This window comes from Desmodus rotundus, chromosome 7, assembly GCF_022682495.2.
Source record: "Desmodus rotundus isolate HL8 chromosome 7, HLdesRot8A.1, whole genome shotgun sequence".
Lineage (NCBI taxonomy): Eukaryota > Metazoa > Chordata > Mammalia > Chiroptera > Phyllostomidae > Desmodus > Desmodus rotundus.
In genome coordinates, this window is record NC_071393.1 from 90,170,783 (window position 1) to 90,195,607 (window position 24,825).

General features: G+C 40.3%; 1 long non-coding RNA gene across 1 annotated transcript in view; it reads right to left on the minus strand.

The window, feature by feature from the left end:
• Positions 1–1,940: 1,940 nt before the first annotated feature.
• LOC123480513 (uncharacterized) overlaps positions 1,941–24,825 on the minus strand; it is a 113,511-nt gene continuing 90,626 nt past the window's right edge. The window contains exons 3-4 of the long non-coding RNA XR_006656550.2: positions 5,877–5,951; positions 1,941–2,020 (exon numbers count right to left, since the gene is read on the minus strand). This is a non-coding gene — a long non-coding RNA (uncharacterized lncRNA). The remainder of the gene's footprint in view (positions 2,021–5,876; positions 5,952–24,825) is intronic.

A 24,825-nucleotide genomic window follows, 5' to 3' on the forward strand; every position in this document is an offset into this window, starting at 1 on the left:
GGGGACTCAGGTTTAGTCAGAAATGAGACAAGAGCGTCAGATCTCAGGAATGCCCCAGCACTGGCCACAGCCGGCAGCCGGCGAGGACCACACACAGGGACGCTGCTTCTGAAAAGGGGCTGTGCCTCTCGCTTTTAGAATCTAGAACACGGTGCGGGAGGTGCCTCCAGCCAGCCTCCTTGTCAGGGCCCAGAGGCTTAAGGGAACTAAGACTGTGCTTATTCGGGTTTTGCACGTTATTTTTTTATTTTTTAAAAGTTTGGCCAAATACATGCAACATAAAATTTACCATTTGAACTATTTTTAAGTATCCAGTTCTGTGGGACAAAGTACATTCACGTTGTTGTGTGACTACCACCATCATCATCCACAGAATTCTTTCCAGGTGCAAAACTGAAACTGTGCCCATCAAACAGTAACCCCCAATCCTCTTTCTCCCAGCCCCTGGTAACAACCTCTCTGCTTTCTGCCCCTATGAATTTGACTACTCTAGATCGAGCTTTTGAAAAAAGATCCAACCTCTCATGTTTTAAGATGAAAAGGATAAACATGTTACTCTTTAAGAGTAAACTATGCCTTTGATGGAATCATCTGGTTCAGTAATTAGCAATTCTTAAACATTAATCTTACTTATTTCAGTCCAGGGTGTTAGGTGGGGAAAACACTTAGCAGATTGAAAATAGTAAATTAAAAAAATTCACCATTTTAAGATCTTAACTCCGCCTGTTAAAAAGAGCACTAAACATGACTTCCCTGTTCCCAGGTACCTCTGGATGCTCTCCGTGGCCTTGGTGGTGGTCACGGTAGGAAGAGGGACCTCCAGAGGGAGGTCCAGCCACTGTGTTTTATATATGAATAGTTCTCAGTGCTCACAATGACCCACAAGGTAGGTATTGTCTTCCTTTTACAGATGGGCAGAAGAAACTCAGAAATGCTGGTAAGGTGCCCAGAGTCACACAGCGACTGCAGGGAGACTGTGATTCAAGCTGGGTCACTGGGACTCAAAGCTCTTTTCAAGTCACTGAGCGGCACAGCAGGAAGGATCCACAGGAAGTGGAGCTTCAAAGACACTGGCTGTTTGGCAGGGGGAGTGTGGATTAACAGCAGCCTGTCCCAGGGCACAGGTGTAACACGTGTGTGGGAATGAGGGAGGGGAATTTTTCATCATTGTTATGAATACCTGGCATCCCATCCCGCCTGAACTAGGTTGCACCCAGCAGGTGGTATTAGAACCCTCGTTCAGAATCTTTGGCCTGGTGTTTCTTGGTCTTAATCTCCATAGAGGAGTCCAAAGATACTCTTCATAACCCACTTTTGAGCTAAGAAAGCCATTCATTCCAGTAACAATAGCTGGCTTTTACTGAATGATTACCATGCACCAACCCTTGTGTGTGTCTTGCAAATGCAGACAGCCTTGCTCTCAAGTTCACACACTTGACACTATGCTAGACAAGTTCTCCTAACGTAAAATACAAGCAAAGCATCAGAGAGAGTCCCATTTGACCCCAAACCTTCTGTGGAGAGCCTGTGCATGGAACCAATGGACTATACTGTGCCCCAAATGAGATGCTCTTCTCTGTGATGGACCGACTGAGCTGTCTGAAGTATGTATTTAGGTCCTCAAATTATAGCAGGGAAAAAAAAGGACAGAAAGCATCGGTTTTGCTTTTCTAGGCAGGTAGTCAAGTCCCTCCAAGTACCGACTAGAGAAGGTGAATACAGAACAACCACCACAAAAAATATGTGGTGGAAAAATTCGTTGTAGTCATCTTGTTGGCTGAAGCTCGACCTCCGATGTTCTTATGCTCCTCAGAAGCCCAAATCAAAAATTCAAATCTGTGATACGGAAATCAAATGATGCAGACATCTATTACAGCTTTCTCCAGAAAGTATTCACACACAGCAGAGTAGTTAAGAGCCCCAACTCTGCAGCCTGAAAACTCAGGTTCAAATCCTGTGTCACGGATTAGCGGTGATCTCAGGCAAGTTACTTAGCCATTCTGTGCCTCGATTTCCTCATCTGTAAAATACAACAGCACATACATCAAAGAAGTAGTTGAAAGGGTTATATAAGTTAAGCATTGAGTAAATGGCGCCTCCTGTTACTATTTTAAGTTGAAAGGAAATTAGGCCTCCAAACTATTCTTGTCAAAAACATTTCACCAGAATTTAAGCAAGCCTTTGCTTCTACTTGCAGGCTTAGAACATACATGGGGTAGAAGAACAAGATAAAAGATACCACGAGAGAAAAACACCAGACACTTCCAGAACTGTGATAAAGTCTACAGGACGACTGGCCAGATCCTCCTACTGGCTATCATTGACAAGGAGAGAATTCGGAGATGTTCCAAACTAAATTACAGCGCAGGGAAGTTAAAAAGAGAACTGTTAGTCTGTTTATGGCTGCAGGCCAACTAACACAGGACTGCTCACATTCCTTCTATGTCTGTTGGAATTTCGGATTAATTACCAGACGGCTGTTTCCACACATTATTTTAGCCAGCACCATTGAACTCAAGGAGCCTCCGCTTCTTGTTTGCTCGTGGGCTTTCCGCATGCTGCCCAGAGCCAATCCACAGGAGCAGACATCTCCTTTTGGGAACTTTGTGCCCATCCCAGAGCTGGCCCCACTTCACCTTCTCCCACCTCTTAAAACAAATACAAGTTCTTTCAGACAGCTTACATCTGTCTGCTCCCTCCCCCTACTTGATGTATAAAAATGCCTGCCAACTCCCAGACGATGGCCGTGTATGTCTCTTTCACTTAGTCATGCTGCTAGTGGTTTGGACTTCAGTCTTCTTTTTGGCTAGCTAAAACATTTCTTTTTTAAAAAATTGTATTTATTTCTTTCTAGAGAGAGGGGAAGGGAAAGAGAAAGAGAGGGAGAGAAACATCAATGTGTGGTTGCCTCTCACGTGTCCCCCACTGAGGACCCAGCCTGCAACCTGGGCATGTGCCCTGACTGGGAATCGAACTGGCAACACTTTGGTTCACTGGCTGGGGTTCAATCCACTGAGCCACACCAGCCAGGGCCTAAAACATTTCTTCAAAAAATATTAAAGTTAAAAATTTTGTTTAACTTTATCTAACAATAATGAGTCTTTCAAGTAGTCTAACGTTCCCCTGTCCACTACTGACCATCTGTCATCACCACCAGCCTCGGCGAGGCAGGGCTCCAGCCCAGCTTGTGAATGGGGCACCAGTGCAGGGGAGATCACTAGCTGCCTCCACCACGCAGTATGTGTTGAGGGAAGGACACAGCATCATTTCCCAACACCTGTTTTTCTCAAGTCCCCTTCACCTCCACCCCACCTCACCCCACCCCAACTACTATGCCTCAAATGCTAAGATCATTTTGATTTGGCTTTTGTTACTGCAGTTAGGAGAACAGCTGAAACAGAACAAACATAGAAAAACTGAAACCCACCTCACATTTCAGTTCTGATTTACCTTTTTATAGATTTGAGTCATTGGCTACTATATGCTGAACTAGCTACCTGACTGCATCCTCAGAGGCCACAGCTGACTCAATTTGTCCATTTGCCTGGTATCAGAGGGCACATTCAAAGGCAAACCTGCTCACTCCACAGTTTGGTCTTGCTTATTCACTAAGATTTTTAGGACTTATCTCTTAAGTGTTAAATGTGTGAATGTGGCCTCTTTTGCCCAGCATCTAGCCCAGTACCAGACACAGCCATGTTCTTAGATGTGTTTTCTGCTGAAGCTATCTTTTCATTTTCATCTTCAAATATCAACCCAAATGGAAGGGACACCCATAAACTTGGAACAATTTAAGTATCAGAATGAATAACTGTCTGTAATGGATCGAAGCACAGTGAATATCTAAAACCCTTGTGTTCATAAACATACTCAAAAAAGAGAAAGCAGGCAAACAAATCTTGTTTGTTATCATTGCAGTTGGCTATCATACTTGGAAAATTGGTAAAGAGCTTATATTTTAGGGTAACCATTAAGCCCCAGCTGATGAGATAAGGTATTCTTTATGGATGAGTACTGGTTAGTAAATGTAGAAGAAATGATAAAACTGGAAAAATCACCATTTTGCAATCCCTAAAGAAATAATAGATTCAACCAAGGATCATTTATGGACAGTGGGGGAAATGTTGGTAGGGAATTAGATTTACCTGGTGTCAGAGCACTACCTCCCCCACCAGATGGGGAAAACATGTGGGGCATCAGGCTATGTGACAAAAACCCCAAACCAGTCATAGCTCTCTACCAGGAGGCCAGCCAGACATTATGTGCCGCTTGATGAGAGGCAATGTGAAGGGCACAGTACTCCCTATAAAATATTCTCATCAAAACTACTTGAACAACAATACAAAAAATAAAATGAAAAAAAAGTCATGCACCCAGATTTAGTCAAGACTTTAGATACTACTTCCAAGTCACAGGAAATACGGGGGACAGAAAAACAAAACAAATGGTATCACAAGAGGGGGAAATGCAAACAGTTCAACACTCGACAGGACAACTGGTCTTGTGTGTCCTCAGTAAACGAATGTCATGAAACAGAGAGGGAAGGAAGAGGTGGATCCTGCATAGCTAATTCGCAAGAACTAGAATTATGAAATCTGTCATTTTCTGGGAGGCAACGTGCTTTCTACAACAGTCTCTAATGCAAGAACCAGGTCACACCGAGCACCCAATAGGTGTTTATTAAATGAAAGAATGAACAGTAGTGAGTGAATGAATTCTACAGATGAGATCAGTGAGGCTTGGCAGGCAAAGTGCTGTGCTCTGTGGCAGGCAGCTGGCTGGGGGCAGAGCTAGGACTGAAATTAGATCTGTCAATTCCTAACCGTGTTTGTGTATAATTTAGGCCTAGATTTAAAAAGCCTTAAGAGACATAACAGCCAAATGTAATGTGCGGTTCCTAGTTGGGTCCTGGTTGGAATAAACCAGCTGTCAGAGACATTTTGAGGACAACTGAGCAACTGAACAGGGACTGGTCAGTAGATGACATTGAGGCATCTCTGGCCATTATGTCAGGTGAGGTAACGGTTTTATGGTTACACAGGAAGTGGTCTGTCCTTATTTTCAAGAGGTGTATACTAAAAATTTTAGGGGTAAAAGCCATGACATTGGTAATTTAAAAAAATACACCAATGCAAAGACTTTGGTGGGGTACTTATGGTAACATGTTGATACCTACTAAATCTAGAAAATGGGTATGTGGGTATTCATTATGCTATCATTTTTTAAAGTCTTAATATTACATAGATAGACAGACATACAAACAGATGAACAGACAGACAGATAGATCAGACAGAAAGGCAAATAGAGACTCATCCAGCAAAAGTCTATCTAGAATTCTTTCATTTCTCAGTGTTCCTGCTGAAGTGGTCAATTTTACCCACAATATGAATGATGTAAAAGAAAAATTTCTCAAACGGCTATTTTTAAGAACTATGACATTGACTTAAGTCTTAGTAGAAATAACTGCTTTCTTTCATATCTTCAAATCACACGCATTTGCACAGCACATTTTGTTGAATAAATAGCTTAGAAACCAACCACTCAAGTGTCCAAGAACACTTAGAATGTGTTTCTCAAACAACATGCAGGAAATACTATTACTCATGATGTTCCATTAAGAAAAACCAAGGCCAAGGGATGCCAAGGACAAGTGAGCTTCAGCTAATGATAAAGCCAAGGAGAAGCATGTGGCCAAAATTAAAGCCTTCTGCATGACATATGAATAGTAATTTTAAGAGGGCTAGCAACTTGGCTTCTGCTTAACACTTTGCTGAGCCTAAAGAACTCAGCTATTTCACGACTTGGTGAGTTGAGGGGTGGACAGAACTCTTCTTTCCTTCCTACCTAGTCTACCCTGCGCACATATCCAGGTTTACCTCAGCAGGAGAAGCGTGTCTGTGTGGCTGCAGCAATCACATCCCACCTCTTTAGTGCCAGGACAGGCTCCTAACCTGTGAGAGGAGATCAGACATTTGAGCATGAGAAAGCATCTAGGAGGCCAGTGGTTCATAAAATTGCGTGAGTTTAAGGAACTAAATCACTATGAGAAGAGTAAAATAGGCAGAAGATTGCGGAATGAACACTATCTGGAATCGGCAAACCTGGGTTTTAGCTCCAGTTTTGCCTGTAACCGGCTACCTGTCATCAACACAGGACTATCTATCTACCTATGTTATCTAGGTATCTATCTATTTTCTATCCATTCTCTCATTCCACAATGAGAGAATTTTGTGTGCCCAGTATATGCCAGGTATGACACTAGGAAGTCACAGCTGCTTCCAGAAACACGGACTTCCGAAATCTGAGTAAATTACTCATGAATGATCTTTGCCAGGCTTCCCTTCCCTCCTTCCCCTCCCATGCACAACTGCAGGCACTTTTGGGAAAGCCAGATCTCACATAAACCCTAAGAAAACTTGTGGGCAAAGAGAAATGATCAGCATAGAAACAGTACAAGAGCCCTCCCAATATTCTAAACCAGGTGTTGCATCAACTTGTCGATCCAGCATGTGCAACCTGCAGGCTGCCAAGAGCAGGCTGGTGGCCTCAGCCACCCCTCACCACTGTGCTCTACAGAGCTTGCATAGAGTGCTGACTCAGTTGTTTCTCTTATAATAGGGAAATACCTGCGTCACTGTCTTTATCCAAAGTGAGAAAATCAGAGAGGAGTAAGAGCACTGATGTTTTCAGGGAATGGTATTGAGGATACATTGGCTTCTGCCTCCTGTTTTGGTTTTTGGATTTGGGGATTCTTAAAACACACACACCCTGTCTGACTGTACACCTCACTCCAGACTAAAGGACGGTTTGTTTTTCCCTACCCTGACCCTCCAAAGTGATGTTGTTCCCCAATAGGAGGGGCTATGGGAAAAGGGAGAAATGGAAGACAAGCCGAGGCCACCCTCTTTCCACAACTTCCCAACCACAGCAGAGACAGACCAACCAACCTCACACTCGGGGCTCAGACACACTGGAAATTATCTGGCCCAATCCTTTCACCTAATATATGAAGAAATCAAGTCTCCGAGAATCAAGAGCTTGACTCCAGCCAGACAGCTGAGCCAGAATGGGCTGAACCCTACTGGGTTTTTTCCCTTTCGTTTAAGATGTCTCAACCTCAAGTGAAAGTGAAACTGCAACTTCTATTAAATCATGTTTTTATCATTTCTGAGCACCACAACTTTTTACGTGTTGTTTCCACTCCAAGTTGATTGTCTAAGTGAAATCTTTCATTCTGTCCTGGCATTAGAAACCCAGAAAAAATGAGCTCCCAAGAGTAGGTCCATTAGCAGCATGCTTTGCAAAGCTTCTCCGGTTTACTAAGAAGCAGTTGAGAGCCCCAACTTCATTTCTCTCATGTGGCAAGAGTGTGACCACTCTTGCAGGAAGGTCACAAGTGTGAAACAATGGAACTTGGGATGCGCAGTAGAGTTCATTGTTAAGCACATGGACTTCGAAGTCAAGCTAGATTTGGGGAAATTTTTTCTTGACTCAGTTTCCTCTTCTGAAAAATTAAGTACCTATTTCATACTGTCATTGGACTTAAATGAGCTATTAAATAAGATATTGCCCAACATCTTAAGTGACAACGAGATGTTAGTTACCATCATTATAGCTAAGCAAACAAATATATTCTGTGCTTGGGGTGCTTTTAGTTGTTTATGTTTTAGAGAGATTAGATAATCATTATTCCCTTTCAAGAGTTATTTAGAACAGACATTTCCAACAGAAATTTTGGATAAAGATCATAATGAAAGCAGAAAATTTCCCAACTTTAATTTAAAAAAAAACCTTATGGGACCTCAAGCCAAGTTCAATCTTAGGCACCTTGGCAGGCTGTTACTCAGATGTCCCCCTAGTATGCCATTCCAGATGCGCTTATCAATGTTGCATTCCTTTTCCTCTTGCATCAGCCTACAGGGGCACTGGGAGAACAAGGTAGCAATCACCTCCTCCCCCAACAGGTAAACTATCACATCATTTTCATGACAAACTCAGCCTTCACCAGCATGAATCTGAATTTGCCGATAGTCCCTTCTATTGCCAGCTCTCCCCTCTGATGGGTCTCTGTGAGGCAGTTTAGAGCATAATGGTCCCACAATGTTGGGGAGCAGGGTACAAAGTAGGGGGGATGTTGAGGAGTTTGGAAGTATCTGGTGGTGGAACAGAAAAGCACAGGGGTCTGATGTGAGCGCATTTCCAGCCTGGCGGTGATGTGAGCCACCTTAGGAACGTGAAACAGGAGAAACAACCCGACTGCAGCTCGGAGAGTAACACTAAGTGTTACCTCGGTCACATAGTTACCATGCTACTAAGAGTCTGGATTAATCTTTATTAATCTACACATTCTTGCAAAATGATTTTTCCTTGCAAGCCTTCAAAATACCCAGCTCCTATCAGCTGCAGCTGAAGTCCCTTTGCTGCTTAAGACTATTGCTATTTCTTTGCTTTTAAAAACTGAAGAGAAATGAAGGGGGAAAGCCTCAGTGACCCTTTCCTGTGCAAATTTGCAAAAATGCTTCCCAACCCAGCAGTCCCCAAGCCTCCACATAGGCAGCTACTTGGAGGCATTGCAATCAAGCCTATTGTTAATCCCCAAAGTTAACAAACTCTCCTGAGAGGGATTCTGAATTGTGGATTATTAGGATGAGTAATCTTCTCAAATGATTTTCTTAGGAGACTTGGCTCCAGGGAAAGCCTAAGGTTTATTCTAAAAGTCACTCCTGTTGAAAGTTAGAAGAAAAAAAAAACAATTGTAAAAGATCGATAACCAACAGTGTGATACCAATATGATTTCAAGTTAATTACATATGTGGATATACCACAAAATGCTTATGGCTGTTAATATTTCCTGGGTAGTGAGATAATGGCTAATTTTTGTTTTTACCAATCTGTATTTGTTATTTTTGTTTATAATAAATGTGTATCCTTTGTTTCAACAAAAGGATAAAATCGGCTAGAGAAAAACAAATTGGGGAGCATAAGCGGGGGGAGGCTGAGCTATTTGAAGCAGAATAACTCTTATTTTCATTGATGCCGACTAACGGCCCCTTCTCTTAGCTGACCTGTCAAGGAAAACCCATTAGGACCCCCATTAGGGGCCTAACGTGCTTGGTAGTGATATTTGTATGTTACACTAAACATGTTATATTATAGATTTTATTTTCTAACCTTCCTACATTTACAAACTGTGAATTTGTGCCTACCACATTTGCTCTTTTCTTTGGTAAAGGGAATGCCCACAAGAAATGGAAACACTAAATTTTTAACAGTTAATTCTTCATAATTAGGAATGGAGACAGATTCTCATTAGTGCTTTGCTGTGTGAAATTCTCTCGGTTTTGTGATCTTTTCTCAAGCCACACTTGAAGATTCTTTTTTAAGACAGTGGCAGCCAATGTGCTCCACCAACTGGCAAGGGAGTGAGACGGTAAACCCACCAGAAAGTCCAGCTCTCCTCGGTTGGGAAGAAACAGAGAAAGAGATCAGGAGAGGGGGCACCTAGTCTCATAAAAATTTGGAAAGTAGGCTTCCAGTGTTCCTTTATATATTTGCTTAACTTCTCCTGATGGGTAGGCCTTGGCGTCGGTGTCCCTTTGGGAACCATACCCTTGCTGACTCCTCAGGCTAGTTGGTTCCCCCCTGAACACCATTTGTATTTTTCACTGTGGCATCCGTCACTGCTGTACTCAGAGAATTGTAAGTGTGATTGTCTGTGTAGCTGTCTCTCCCACTAGACTATGTCATATTCTCAGCACCTAGTAATATTCTCTAATATTCTAATAATATTCTCAGCACCTAGTTCTGGGGCAAGAATGTAGTTAAGTATTTATTGGCCAACTAAATGAAGGAATAAACAAATGAGTGAATGAATAAATGAAATACTTTTCTTTCCCTTTTCTTAACCTGTTTCTGCTTTTTGGTATTCAACTTCATATTAATTGCTTATTGACCTCACGCTAATGTAAATTTAAAAATATTTATTTTGCATCTGCTATCTAGTTATTATTGGATATAAATGTTCTTTAACTCTCAGTGCTTTTCAAGCCCTACAGTGGTATGGTGGTTGCTTTCATACTAGATTTGAGGGATGAGAGGTTCAGCAAAGTATTTATCCAACCAAAGTCACAAAGAGTGAGAATCATATGGCAGATGCTTCCCACCACACCCACTGACTCTCTGGGATGTGTTCATCACCTGTTCCTTTGAGCACCAGCCTTCACAAAGAAGTATTTCCTCTGTAGAACTGTGGTTCCTGAGTCCTCCTTACTTTAGAGGTTCATAGCTACTGGGCGTGATCAATAATGTTTTAAACTCACTCTAGATAAGATTGGCATTTTAATAGAGGTTGTCCAGATGATTTTAGGTGATGCAAGTCTTTTTACTCTAATAGTTACAAATTTACTTTAATGTAAATTAGAGAAAAATTGTAAATAGACACTAAATCTATAATTTCACAAATATTATTGCTTTGGATGATCCTAAGTATAAAGAAAAATCAATTTACAGGAATATGTCAAATAAACAGAAAAAAGTAGTTCATAGATCTGGCAAAAGTCTGGAAGGAAGTATGTAAATATCTGAGTTTGGGGACAATACAATTTTAACCCTAAGAATTGAAGAACACAGAACATAATAGGTATCAGAAAACGTCCATTCATCCATTTATTTAGCAAAAATTTGTTGAGCATCTACTATATCTGCTAAGTGATAGAGAAACAGTGGTGAGCAAGATAGAGAGGACACCTACCCTCACCCAGCTGTAGCCATTCACATGAAGGAGTAGAAGAAGGGAGAGAGGGAAGGAGTAAGGAAGTTATATTCAAATACAGGCATTTTAATGACTACATTAGGGCTAGGGGAGAAAGATTTGGGGCTGGGTAGTCTCTAATAGGTCCTCAAATCACATTGCTGGATTATATTTCCAGTGGAGAGAAGCATATTGATCATAAGGATCTACTCATTTTCCTTTGAAGGTTCAACAGATAAAGAACTTTCTCTATCAGCACGTATTTTCTTCTAGCACTATCTGGACACATCTGGCAGATATTTTGACTGTCATATCATCTGCATGTATTAGCCACACAAATGTAAGCCAAAGATGCCATAAATGACACAGATTATAGCCTAGATTCTAGGCCTGAAAAGCTTTGAGGGATGTGGTGAGAGGGAACCCAAGGAAGTTTGGATGTTTCCCATCACTTGAAGGGAGGAAAACCACATAAGCAAGAATATACTTTAGAAACCTTACAGAGATTTCTAACAAAGAGATTTGATTGACTATTAAAAGGAAAGCAAGAGCCTAGACATGCATATTTGAGAAGAAAGCACAGCAAAGACCTCACATCTGCTTTTGGATGTCAGCTCAAGTTTCTAAGTTTGAATGTCTACCGCTCCATGGAAAATCCATCCTTCCTTCGCAGTAAGCATTTCTCCCAGTTTACCATAGCTTCTTGATGAAGATGGATGGATCTGCATCTGGCATTCTAATTACAGTAGAGAATAATGGCCAGGAATATCTTGGGGAAGAGAGGATAATTTATTACTCACATTACTTCCACCCTATCTAAGAAGTGTTCAGAAGTAAACTGTCTAATTCCCCCCAGAATTCACTTATCACTCAGAAAACAAAACACAAGTTGGAAACAGGAAGAGCCTCCTGCTTTGGCCTTATTACAGCAGGAGCCCTTAAATATTTCCAACCATTTCTATCAACTTTCTACCTGGAGAATAGTGCTATCTGCAGGAAAAGAGGATGGTTGTAGTAGCTATCATATATTACAAGTTGACATGTGCTGGGCATATTTAATTCTCCAAATAAGCCTTGTGAGGTAGATAAAATTATTCTTCTTATACAAAAGCAGCAAATAGAATATTTAGAAAATAACTTGCCCAAAGTCACATAGTTGATACATGATGGAATAAGAGTTCAAACTCAAGTCTGACTCTGAATCACACACTCTCCATTGCTCTGATGCCCTCTGAAATGACCACTTCCAAATTATCTCCCATGATGCCCAGCAACTATGGCTGGGTCATCACAGTGCCCAGTAGCAATTTGCTGGAGTTCCTTGGTGTGCAATAACAGCGACAAGTAATAATACAACTTGCCCATCACTTTAATTCATTTCAGAGCCAAAGCTGGCATTAATGAAGAAGGGGTGTGGTGCTCTAAAGGCAGAGAGGACGGGGCCCTAGCACAAGAGTTTGGTGCATCCTCCTTTGCACATGTTTGCTCATCTCTGTTGAACAGGCCCTCTAGCTCCAATCAACTGTGCTGCCCTGGGGGAGAAGCAGATGCTTTCTGCCATTTGAGAGCTACATCGGCCAATAGATTTGTATCCTTCCATTTCATCAACCTGTTTGCTATTTGCTGCTGGGGGCAGAGAGAAGAGATAGCTTTGGTGGGATGGGAATTTGATAACAGTGACTGGGCCATTTCTTAGAAGGGGGCACTTTGGGCAAATCACTTAACAGCATAACCCTCCTTTCAGTTTTCTCATCTGTAAAATAGGACTGATGTGCAGTGCCCACCTCATGGGTACAATTACATGCTAACCTTCTATACATATTTGTGTAAAGATGCAAGACGCGTTGTGTTGCATAAACACAAGCATGGCTGTGTTTATTTCTGATAACAGCTTGCCCAGGTAAGCATTGTTACCTGCTTTTCAGATGAGGGAACAGGACACAGTGAAGTTAACTGGCCTAACTAAGGTTCACAGCTAGTTTGTAACAGATTTAAATTTGAACTAAGATGAGTTTGACTTATTTTCCACAGTCTCACAACTCTTCTCAATATAAAAATGGATGACTCTGTCTTGTAATGAGCTTTCTCTTATTGGACATCATCAAATACAGATAATGGGTGTAACATTGGGATCGATTAGCTAGCAAGTGCCTTCTAACACTAGAACTTGTAACTCTTTAGGTCTAGCTTGCATTCATGCATGGATACATGCATTCATTTATTCAACACATTTATTGAGTACTTACTATGCTCCAGAACTGCTCTGGATGCCAAAGTGATCAACAAAAAAGTCAATAAAAGGAAAATAAGCAAAGATCATCTCTGAAAGCTAAAGTGCCCTGAAGTCCAGTGAACAGGGTCAAATGACAATGAGTTCCTGGGAGCTTGGGGGACAACCTCATGGGGACAGGCTCCTTTAGATCAGAGCAGAGGGCAGGGAAGGCTTTGTGTGGAGTAAATATATGAACTAAGGCCTGAAGATAGAAAAAAATCAGCCATGAGGAGATAGCAGCAAAGAGCACCCCAAGTAGAAGGAACAGTAACTGCAAAGGCGTTGAGACAAGAACAAACTTGCAATTTAGAGGAACAGTAGGAGGTGACTGGTGTGGCCAGAGGGTGCTGAGCATGGACAGGGAAGGAAGGGGAACATACAAGGAGCTGGGAGAGGCAGGCAGTAGCTGGGCCACTTGGGGCCTATAGTACATGGTCAGAAATCTGAATTTTATTCTAGTTGCCCTGGGAATCTTTCAAAAGGGTCTAAAACAGAGTCTCTTGCCTCCACTCTTAACCCCGGATTAGTCATACAGACCCCCTGTGTGTCAGCTTTCCATTTTTTCATAGACTTGAGGATTTGCAGCACTATGATTACCTAGGTCTTCTCTGATTTTGACCATATCCCGCATAGATCTATATATGTATTTGCATTTGGGGAAGAATGTGACTTCTCTCTGGCAGGCACTAGCCAGCATCACTGAGACACCACTAGGCTATAGATCAAAAGTTTCCTTGTATATCACAAGCCCAGAAAGTATTTGCTTCCAAGGCCAATGATCCTCGGATGTCTTTCACCCCCAGCAGAGGTTGGCACCCACAAACACCCAAGCCCATGAGGACACCCTGGAGAATTTTTATTTGCACACAAACATACTACCACCTCTTCCAAAGCTCTCTCCCCTCAGCAACCGGGAAGAACAACTTTCAGAATCTTGCAGTTATGGTATAAACTGGGTTTAGACTCAGATATATGAATAATTTAGAATTTTATACTTTGCACAAGGGGAGTCAACTTCTTTGAGCTTGGTTTCCTTATCTACAGAATAGTAGCAGAAAAACAAGTCCCACAGGATTGCTGTAGAATAAAAACATGGTGACATGTGGGGAAGCACCCTGCACGGTGCCCACCACATATTGTGTGCTCAAGAATGTATATTCTTAAAAACTGGAACAGCTAACCCTTGCCCCAGGAAGCAAGGATCAGATAAGAAACACGGCCTGGGAATATCTGTAGCCATTTGCATCCTGTATCTGTGGAACAAGAGAAGGGGAGGACAAGAGCAAATTCAAATTCAAAACATTACTTCAAAATACAAATATCTTCAGCATTGAAGAAAATGTAAAATTTAAATATTAGAATCAGCTAAACTTGAGAGAGAGAAAAATGAATAATAAATGCAGGTAAAAATTTAGAGTTCTGTTTTATGCATACAAGGGGAATAATTAACTAATCTCAAACATGTAAATGAGGGCTTAGAAGCATTTCAAAACACCACATCTGATTCCAGATACATACACAAAATTTGCTACATTATAATAATTAGGGGTTTTTTTTTACAAAAGATTTATTTATTTTGAATAGAAGTATTAAATATTATACTAATTACTGGTTATTTTACTTTGCACCCAGGGAAAAGAAATGAATATTCATTAGCTCCTTAAGCTACTGAGCCTCCACCGACTAGACCGATTCCAACATCACTGCGAAGCTGTGGGTGGGTGGAAAATGCTCCCTGTAAGAGCAGGCTTGTGCTACAAATCATAGTCCCATCTATTCTGCTAATGTGCACGTGCTGGAATCCCCGAGTGAATTCTGCTCACACTGTACCCCCAGAGCCCCCAGCTGAATGGCCAATAAGTGAGAATAACTGTTAAATTGATTGTAAGACAACAGAATTCTTCTGTCTACACAATTCAGTAATCTTGAACGAGACAATTCTTAAAACATTAAACCCAGTTTCATACAATAAAACCAACATTTCCATCTGTCCGAAACATACCTAGTTTATTCCAGAAGAATTTTTAGCATACATAATTGCATCATTTTCCAACTTGGCTTTTGAAACTACTCTAAGGAAAATAACTCCAAAAGAACCAGGCTTGAGACTTGAATTTATGAGGCATTTTCTCCATAGCTAAGTAGGCAAACACTTTTTCTCTCAGTAGTGAAAGGAAAAACTAAGTAGTCAATACCTTTCTCAAGATACTAGTCTGGTTAGCTGTTAGTCCTTGCTCTGTTTAGGGCACCTCTGTGTTCCAGTCCATATGCTGCTTGATTTTTATTTTGTGGTTTGTTAAGTTTTGTGAACCAATTTAGTGCTTGAGCAAGTCACTACCGCCCAAGGAGGAAAGGGGCTGTGGCTCTAGGGAACCTGGTTTGGCATAAAGGGCCTTCCATTTCCCCCTTGGCTCTGCCTGTGATGCTGACCTCCAGCCCCAGTGGGGCATCTCTGTGGGGAAGAGAGGTAATTATGCCAGACTGGGCTGGGAGCGGTGGCTAGAGCAGGGTGTGCACAGTGATGGTGGCTGCAAGAAAAAACAGCCCTGGGTCCAGCCTCTACACGGGTAGAACTTTGGGATCGGGGTGGAAGTATGTAAAACACAACAGCTTGATAGACTTAGCTTTCCAGAAAGTAAAAAATTCCTCACTGTCTAACACAGACACCAAAGACGAAGCCACTACAGGAGGTTCCAGAATTCCGGGGGTTAGGACAGAAGAGGACTCATTCAACAAATATTTATTGAGTACCAAGCACGTACCATACACTGTTGGTACTTTTAAGTGTGGTTCCTTGGACCAGGCACATCCTCTTACCTGGGAGCTACTTAGAAATGCAAATTCAAATGTCTACCCAGACTTGAATCCTCGTCCTGACACGATTCCTACATCTGACTTTGAGAAGCCCCGGAAGTCACTGTGTTAGGTGCTTGTCATTGATCTCCATTTAATGTGTATAAAATAGAAGTCCAGGTTACACACGGCACCACTTAAGACACAACTATCCCTCATCACAAGGCACACGGCACAGACAGCTACGGTAATATGAGACAGTCAGGGGCCTTTCATAAAGACCTCCTGTGCCAAGCCCAGGAATCGCCTTGCTTCAAGGCAAACAAATGTGCCACAAACTACCTGATGCAGGTAAACCAACACGGCTCCCCTTCCTAAACCCAGGTTGAAAGAATTCCCCGTGTAGAAACCCTAGACACTAGAAAGATGTAGGAAATAAAGGCTGGTCTCACCTGGTTTCCAGCTGACAATGAGAGAAGGCTAGAAGGAAAATGATCCTAGTCATTTCTCCAGCTAATTTATGTAGGTCTTTCATTAGTCCATGGCCCTAGCATAGGAGACATCACACGAGGTAGATAAACATCAGCGAGGGGTTGTCTCCACTGATTTCATTGGGCAGTGGTGTTACATTTTATCTTCATTTTCTGCTGTAGTGGATGCTGGTAATACTTCTTGACAGGTTGTGTAGAGCCACGGATTTCCAAAGCCAAATGGAAGTGACTTTAAAGATACTGTAGAAATTAATGACCCGTGAGGGTTTTCTATGGACTTATATCTACTCTCCCGGGAGCTTCTGCCATGTCAATCTTTATCAAGTTGTCTATTCCCAGCATCTTATTCTTTACCTTGAAAAAAATTTCAATTACAAGGCCATCATTAAATTCACAATTTAGAAAAAAATGTAAACAATATGGAAACATATGCAGAAAAAAGTGTAAAATCCCCCGTTTTCCTTAGCTAAGAGTCATCACTGTTAACATTTGGATGCATTTTTCCAGACCTATGCATTTATAGTATATATGCGTATATCAAATTGTAGTTGTTTTACATATTTAAACCATATTATATTACTCTTTAATTCTTTTTAATATAATATTTTATTTATTTTTAGAGAGAGGGGAAGGGAGGGAGTAAGGGGGAGAAACATCAATGTGCTAGAGATATATCGATCGGTTGTCTCTCGAATGCCCCCAACCAGGGACCCTGCCTGCAACACAGGCATGTGCCCTGGCCTAGAATCAAACCAGCAACCTTTTGGTTCACAAGCTGGCATTCAATCCAGTAAGCCACACCAGCCAGGGCTAAACCATACTGTATTCTTCTTCTTCTTCTTCTTCTTTTTTTTTTGCCTACTCACTTTCCCCTCCCCAACTTTGTCTTGGAGATCTCTCTCTTTCTGGCTCTCTGTCTCTCTCTCAATATTTCTATCACTGTCTCCATATACATATATTTTTTCTAAAGAGTTGTATCATGTTCCATTCACTAGCTTTACCCTAATTTAATTATTCCTCTATTGAAAAAGATTTAGATGATTTCCAATCAACTTTTAAAGAATTATGACATTTTTCCAGGTAGCCAGATGCAAGAGCAACATATGAACATCAAGAGCTATCCCATATATTACTAATAACTAATAAGAAATGCAATGTTTAAAAAGCCATTCACAGTAATAAAAAAGAGGAAATGTGCAAGAACAATGTGGGGAAAAAAACCCTGTAAAATGTATTAACAGATTTGAAAGAAGACCAGAGTAGTAAAGACATATACTTTGCTCCTAGGTGAGAATGTACAATATTGTAAACATACCAATTATCTCAATTATCTTTATAAAATCAATGCAATACCAAACAGACAGCAGTGGGATGGTTTATACACCTTCACAAACTGAGTGTAGTTATTCAGAACAGTAAGTGTGAGGAACAGCAAAATAAATTTGGGGAAGAGAAAGAAGACACAGATAAGATGCCTTCAGTGTTGGTGAGTAAATTTGTTTGTCTTTAATATCACCACAACATAGAAGCCCAGAGCCAGCAGAATCAGTATGTTTTGGACAGGAGGTGAGAGATACAGAGAGAGAGAGACGGACAGACAGACAGAGAGAGACAGATAGATAACATGATCAAAATCCAATTCAAGATACATTTGCAAATCAAAATTCCATGACCCTACCATTAAAAAAGACTCAACCAATAAAATCAACATGCTCTTTGTGACAGTCAATTACAGTAAAAGTTTAGGAGTTATTTGGAAGGAATAGAAGTTCTGTATTTGTTGGCTAAAAAATAGCACCTATTCATAGTCAAGCTTGTTAACTTCACCCAAACAAGTGCACATTTTTGGCATCTACACCATATATTGATTCCTGAGGTATGTCAGCAATTGAGTCTTTCTTCAGCTTAGGGAAATTTTATAATATTATAGCTATGACTAATTTCTCATTCTCTCTCTCTCTCTCTCCCTGTCTTCATCGTCTGTTATCATTATTATCTCCCCTCTTCTTCCTCCTCCTCCTCTCCCTTCTTTCTCTTCTCCTTCCTCTTCTCTTCCTTCTTCTCTCTCTTCGGCAATTTTTATTTTTATAGGCTGCTTGTATTTTTCCCTCTTTCTACTGTCGTAAAATATATATAAACGTACCATGTTAACCATTTTTAAGCATACAGTTCACCGCACTGTACTGAAACTCTGCACCCATTAAACAACAACTCCCCCTCTCTCCCCTTTCTCTCGCCCCTGGCAACCACCATTCTCCTTCCTGTCTCGACGATTTTGACTGCTCTAAGCACTTTATATATATATGTATATATATACATATATATACATATATATATATACACACACACACACACACACATATACATATATACACATATATATGTATATATATATTGCAATCATACAGTATTTGTCTTTTCATGACTAGCACATTTCACTTAGCATAATGTCCTCATGATTCACCTGTGTTGTAGTATGTCAGGATTTCCTTCTTTTTTAAAACCAAACAATATTCCATTGTATGTATATACCACATTTTGCTTTTCCATTCATCCATTGAATGGAGGCAACTATACTTGAACAGCAATTTAAAAACTTAATTAAAAAAACAAGAAAGAAAATAAGTGTTGATCATGATGTGGGAAAATTGGAACCCTTATGCAACATAGATGGGAATTAAAAATGATACAGCTGCTGTGGAAAACAGTACAAAGTTCTTTAAAAAACTAAAAATGGAAATACCATGTGATCCAGCAATTCCCCTTCTGGCAAATTATTTTAAAGCAAACTCCAGATATCATGTCATTTCAGCTCTACACACTTGAATATATATATTCAATATATATGTAAAATATGATATTACCTTACATAACCATATTATCATTTTTATACACATAAGTAAACATACATTTTCTTGGTATCACCTAAAACTTAGACATGTTAAGAATTCCCTAGGTATTTTAAATGCTTTTCCATTTGGTTTTGTGGGACCCAAAGAAGGTCCACACATTATATTTAGTTATCTAAAGTCTCTCAAGCTAGAATTGTCTCTCCTTTCTCCCCTTTATTTTTTCCTTTTCTCAGGTAATTGATGTGTGAAGAAACCAAGTGTATTGTCCTATAGAAGATCCAAAATTTGGGATTTGTCTGTTTATTTCTTTGCAGTGTCAATTGATTATTCATTCATCTCTCATATTTCCTTCAAACCGAAGTTAGCTTTAAAGATTTCATTAGAGCCCTGGCTGGTGTGGCTCAGTGGATTGAGTGCCGGCCTGTAAACCAAAAGGTAGCTGGTTTAATTCCCAGTCAGGGCACATGCCTGGGTTGTGGGCCAGGTGCCCTGCTGGGGGCGTGGGAGGGGCAACCAAGATCCATGATCAATGTTTCTGACATATCAATGTTTCTCCCCCTCTTTCTCCCTCCCTTCCCCTCTCTGTAAAAATAAATCTTTTTTTACAGAAAAAAAGATTTGATTAGATTCTGGTTCACCTGTATAGATCATGAACAGTACTTCATAACCGGAGGCATATGCTCTCTGATGCCAAGATTAACCAATGGGTATGAGGCATGACAGCCTGCTTCCTCTGGCGGAAGGTTTCCAACAAAACTTCTCCCAATGCTTTTATCCATTGATGATTATTGCTGCAATCTACTATTTATGAGAGGGGTTAAAATGCTGATTGTCTAATTCTGTTATTCTTTATACTTTTAACATGTGGAATTTTTCAGAAAGAACTTTCACTCGTCATCTAGGGCTATTTGATTACCCAAAGTACTGTTCATACATGAGAGACAACACAAATGCTTAATATTTCCTTAAAATTGACACCTCTTAAGGTAATAAGTTATTGTCCTAGTTACTTTCTTTTTATTGAAATATAGTTGACCGACACATTAGTTTCAGGTGTGCAACATAGTAATTCAACATTTAAATATCATACAAAATGATCACCACACCAAGTCTAGTACCCACCTGTCACCACACATAGTTATTGTAATATTATTGACTATATTCCCTATGCTGTACATTACATTTCCATGACTTATTTATCTTGTAACTGGAAGTTGGTGTCTCTTAATCCTTTTCATCTATTTTGCCCGTCTCTCCAATCCCATCCTCTCTGGCCACCATCAGTTTGTTTTCTGTATCTATGAGTCTGTTTATGTTTTGTTTTAATTTTCAGATTCTACATATAGGTGAAATCATATGGGACTTGTCTTTCTCTGACTTATTTCACTTGGCATAATATCCTAAGACGATCCATGTTGCTGTAAATGGCAAGATGTCATTCTTTTCTAAGGCTGAGTAATCTTCCTGAGTGTGTGTGTGTGTGTGTGTGCACATGTACATCTTTATCCATTCGTCTACCAGTGGGCACTTAGGTAGCTTCCATATCTTGGCTATTGTAAATAATGCTGCACTGAACACAGAGGTGCATATATCTTCTCAAATTAGTGTTCTCATTTTCTTCGGATAAATACCCAGGAGTAGAATTACTGGGTCCGTATGGTAGTTCTAATTTTTTTTTTTTAGTAATCTCTATACTGTTTTCCATAGTAGCTGTACCAATTTACATTCCCATCAACAGTGCACAAAGGTTCCCTTTTCTCCACATCCTTGCCAAAACTTATTATTTATTGTCTTTTTGATAATAGCCATTCTGAGAGATGTGAAGTAATGTCTCATTGTGGTTGTGATTTGCATTTTCCTGATGTTTCACTAAACATCAGGAAAGCATCTTTTCATGTGTCTGTTGGCCATCTGCATGACTTCTTTGGAAAAATGACTATTTGGATCCTCTGCTCACTTTTAATTAAGTTGTTTTTGATATTGAATTATGTGAGTTCTTTGTATTATTTTAGATATTATTCCCTTATTAGATGCATCACTTGCAAATATCTTCTCCCATTCAGTAGGTTGCCTTTGTATTTTGTTGGCAGTTTCCTTTCTGTGCAAAAGGTCTTTTTAGTTTGATGTAGTTTCCTTGTTTATTTTTGCTATTGTTGCTCTTGCCTGAGAAAACAGATAAAAAAAAAAAGTATTGCTAGGATTGAGGTCAAAGAGTTTACTGCCTATGTTTGTTTTTTCCAGGATTTTTATGGTTTCAGGTCTTACATTTAAGCCTTTAATCCACTTTGAGTTTAGTTTTGTAAATGGTGTAAGAAAGTGATCCAGTTTCATTCTTTTGCATGTGGCAGTTTATTTTTATTGACACCATTTTTGAAGAGACTGTCTTTTCTGCATTGTATATTCATGTCTTCTTTTCATAGATTAATTGACCACATATGCTTATTGATCAGGTTTATTTCTGGGCTCTCTGTTATGTTCCAATGATATATATGCTAATGCCATACTGTTTTTGGTTACTATAGCTTTATAGTATAGTTTGAAATTAGAGAGTATAATACTGCCAGCTTTTTTCCTCATTCTCAAAATTGTGTTGGCTCTTAGAGTCTTTCATAGTTCCTTACAAATTTCAGGATTATTTGTTCTGTTGCGAACTGCTCTGCCTGGTTTCAGAAGCTGTAACCCTCCATGGTTAAGGCTGAGTCAGAGACCTTGGGACCATAAACCATTAAGGAGACAAAGCTTATCTCCTTGGCAGGGGTGCCACCTCTGCCCACTTTACTTTACCCTGCTTGGCCCTGAGTCTGACCAGTTAGCCAATGATGGGTAAGATTCCTCAAGGGAGGGACGACTTGAGACAGGCATGGTCATGAAGAGGTCCACAGGGAAGGACTTGGGGGGCTATAGAAAATGGGGGTGATGGACCCTCGCCCCTCGGCTTTGACATAGCCTGAGTCCTCATTCTGTCTGCGAGAAGTCTCCTAATCTCTTGGCTGTCTTACTTCCCCTGCTTGACTTAAGCCTGAAACAATGCCAGAGGTGGGTGCGGCCCTGTGCTGGAAAGGGCAGGTTCCCTGGGGAAATCAGGCCTAAGAAAGAATGCATAAAATCCTGTGAAACCTGCTTTGTTAATACCCTCAGTTTAAATGATAAGGGTCCAAGCCTGAAATGAGTTTGTTTCCCAAAGTCTTATAGCCCTTTAGCTAACTGACCCTGCTTCAGAATAAGCCCTCAAAGTTCTTTGTATGTTATCTATTGTTTGATCCTTTTTGCCTGACAATGACTGATGAGCTTTACCTGTATTCCTGTGCAAATTGAACCCAATAAAAGCCCATTGAGGAAAAGGTTCTTGGTCCTTCTCCTTTGAGAGGTCGGCCACCTTTCCTCCCAAGCAGATCATGACTTGGTAGATTTATTTTCATCCATGGCTGACGGGGGGGCTCTGCAGCAAAGCTCGCCCACAAAAATATATTTTTTAAAAGAACCCAGTGACATGATTTTTCACATTCTCAGCATAAAGACTCCACCCCCTATGAAGGGAAAGGGGTTCTTCTCTGTTCCTTTCTTCTTCTCTGCTCTCTCCCTTGTGATGACTTTATTTAGTGTTATGTTTGGATTCTTTTTATTTTTTGTGTATCCATTATAGGTTTGTTTTAGATAGATAGATAGGGCATATGGATGTTTAATAAATATTAAGTAATGACTATTTTCTAGAACTACACTGTACATGCATATGTCTGTATGCCAAGTGGACAAACATACACCTTTCTGTACATGCACACCTATGTGTAAGTGTGTGTGTATGTAGATATATATATACACACTATTTGGTGAATACACACAATACGGGGCACACTGTAGGCAGCTGCACACATCTGTGCACCTGCATTATATGTATACGGATAGAAATTATTCGTTCATTCAAGAAACAAGTCCTGCTGACTTTTGTAAAGAAAGGCCTGATTCTGGCCTGGAAGCTTCCTCCTCTCTGGCTTCCTGAGAGCTCTGTACTCCACTTGCACCTGATCTGGTTTTGGGCCCACCTGAGCTCTTTGATGAGGTTTTCTGGCTGCTTCTACTTGAGCAATTTGTCCTTTCCCGATATCTAAAATTTAGAAGTTAGCGCCATCACTTTTGTCATCTTCTGCCATGTGGTTAGTCTCCCTGACATCATCTGAGGTACCTCTGACCTTGGGAACAAATTTGTGGTTACCATCAAGTTCACATATAACAACCTATGTATACAGCAATCCACAAGATTCAGCACAAATAACGCCCCTTTTTATTACAAAGTCTTTTATTACACAATCATAAGCATGTAATGCTGTAACATAACAATATCACACTCAAGGACACCATATGATATTCTAGGTGAAATATTCAAATTAAAACTATGCCCTGTCTGGTGTGTCTCAGTGGATTGAGTGCCAGACTACGATCTAAAGGATCACCAGTTCAATTCCCAGTCGGGGCACATGCCTGGATTGTGGGCCAGGTCCCCAGGAAGCAACACTAGAGAGGCAACCGCATTGATGTTTCTCTCTCTCTCTTTCTCCCTCCCTTCTCCTGTCTAAAAGTAAATAAATAAAATCTTTAAAAAAATTATAAATTATTATATCCATATTATTACCCTACCAATCATACTCAAGCAGGTGTTACTTATGCTGGACCCTGTATTTTAGGTTGACGGTCACTTAAGTTCAAACACATTCTACAAACACTACATTGTAACCCTCCTACCACTTCTTTTTTTATGTTTTTACCATCAAATTTCACAACTTTTTGTTTCTGTATCCCTTAACTAATTATTGTATATAGAGATGATATTACTACTAGTCTTTTACCTTTATGCTACCTTTACTATGTCTGCTTTTTTCAGTGAGATTTTGTTTCATATATTTTCTTATTTCTAGTTACAGCCTTTTCTCTTCCACTTAAAGAAGTCCCTTTAACATTTCCTGTAAGGTTAGTTTAGTGGTGATGAACTCCGTTAGCTTTTGCTTGTCTAGAAAACACTCTCTTTTTCAATTCTCAATGATAATGTTTCTGGGCAGAGTAGTCTTGGTTGTAGGGTTTTTTTCTTACAATATTTTGAACATATTGTGCCTCTCTCTTCTGGTCTGCAAAGTTTCTGCTAAAAATCAGCTGATAGTCTGATGGTGGTTCCCTTGTACATAACTAGTTGCTTTTTTTTTTTTCTATTGCTGCTTTTAAGGTTCCCTCTTTAACTTTTGGCATTTTAATTATGATGTGTCTTGGTGTAAATATCTTTGGGTTCACACTGTATGGAAATTTCTCTGCTTCCTGAACCTGGATGTCTGTTTCCTTCCACAGGTTAGGAAAGTTTTCAGCTGCTATTTCTTCAAATACGTTCTCTCTCTTTTCTCTCTCTCTCCTCTCATCTCCATGTGAGACCCATAACTATCCGCATTTTGTTTTCTATCGTTCTTAAGTTTGGGTGATTTCCACTACTCTGGCTTTCAGATCATTGATCCATTCTTTTGTCTCATCTAATCTGCTGTGGATTCCCTTTAATGTAGTTCTCATTTCAGTTATTATATTGTTTAGCTATGATTGGTACATTTTTAAAATTGTTGTCCAAATACAGTTGTCTCCATTTTCCCACCACCATTCCCCCCAACCCCAGCCATCCCTACCTCCCACCCTCAA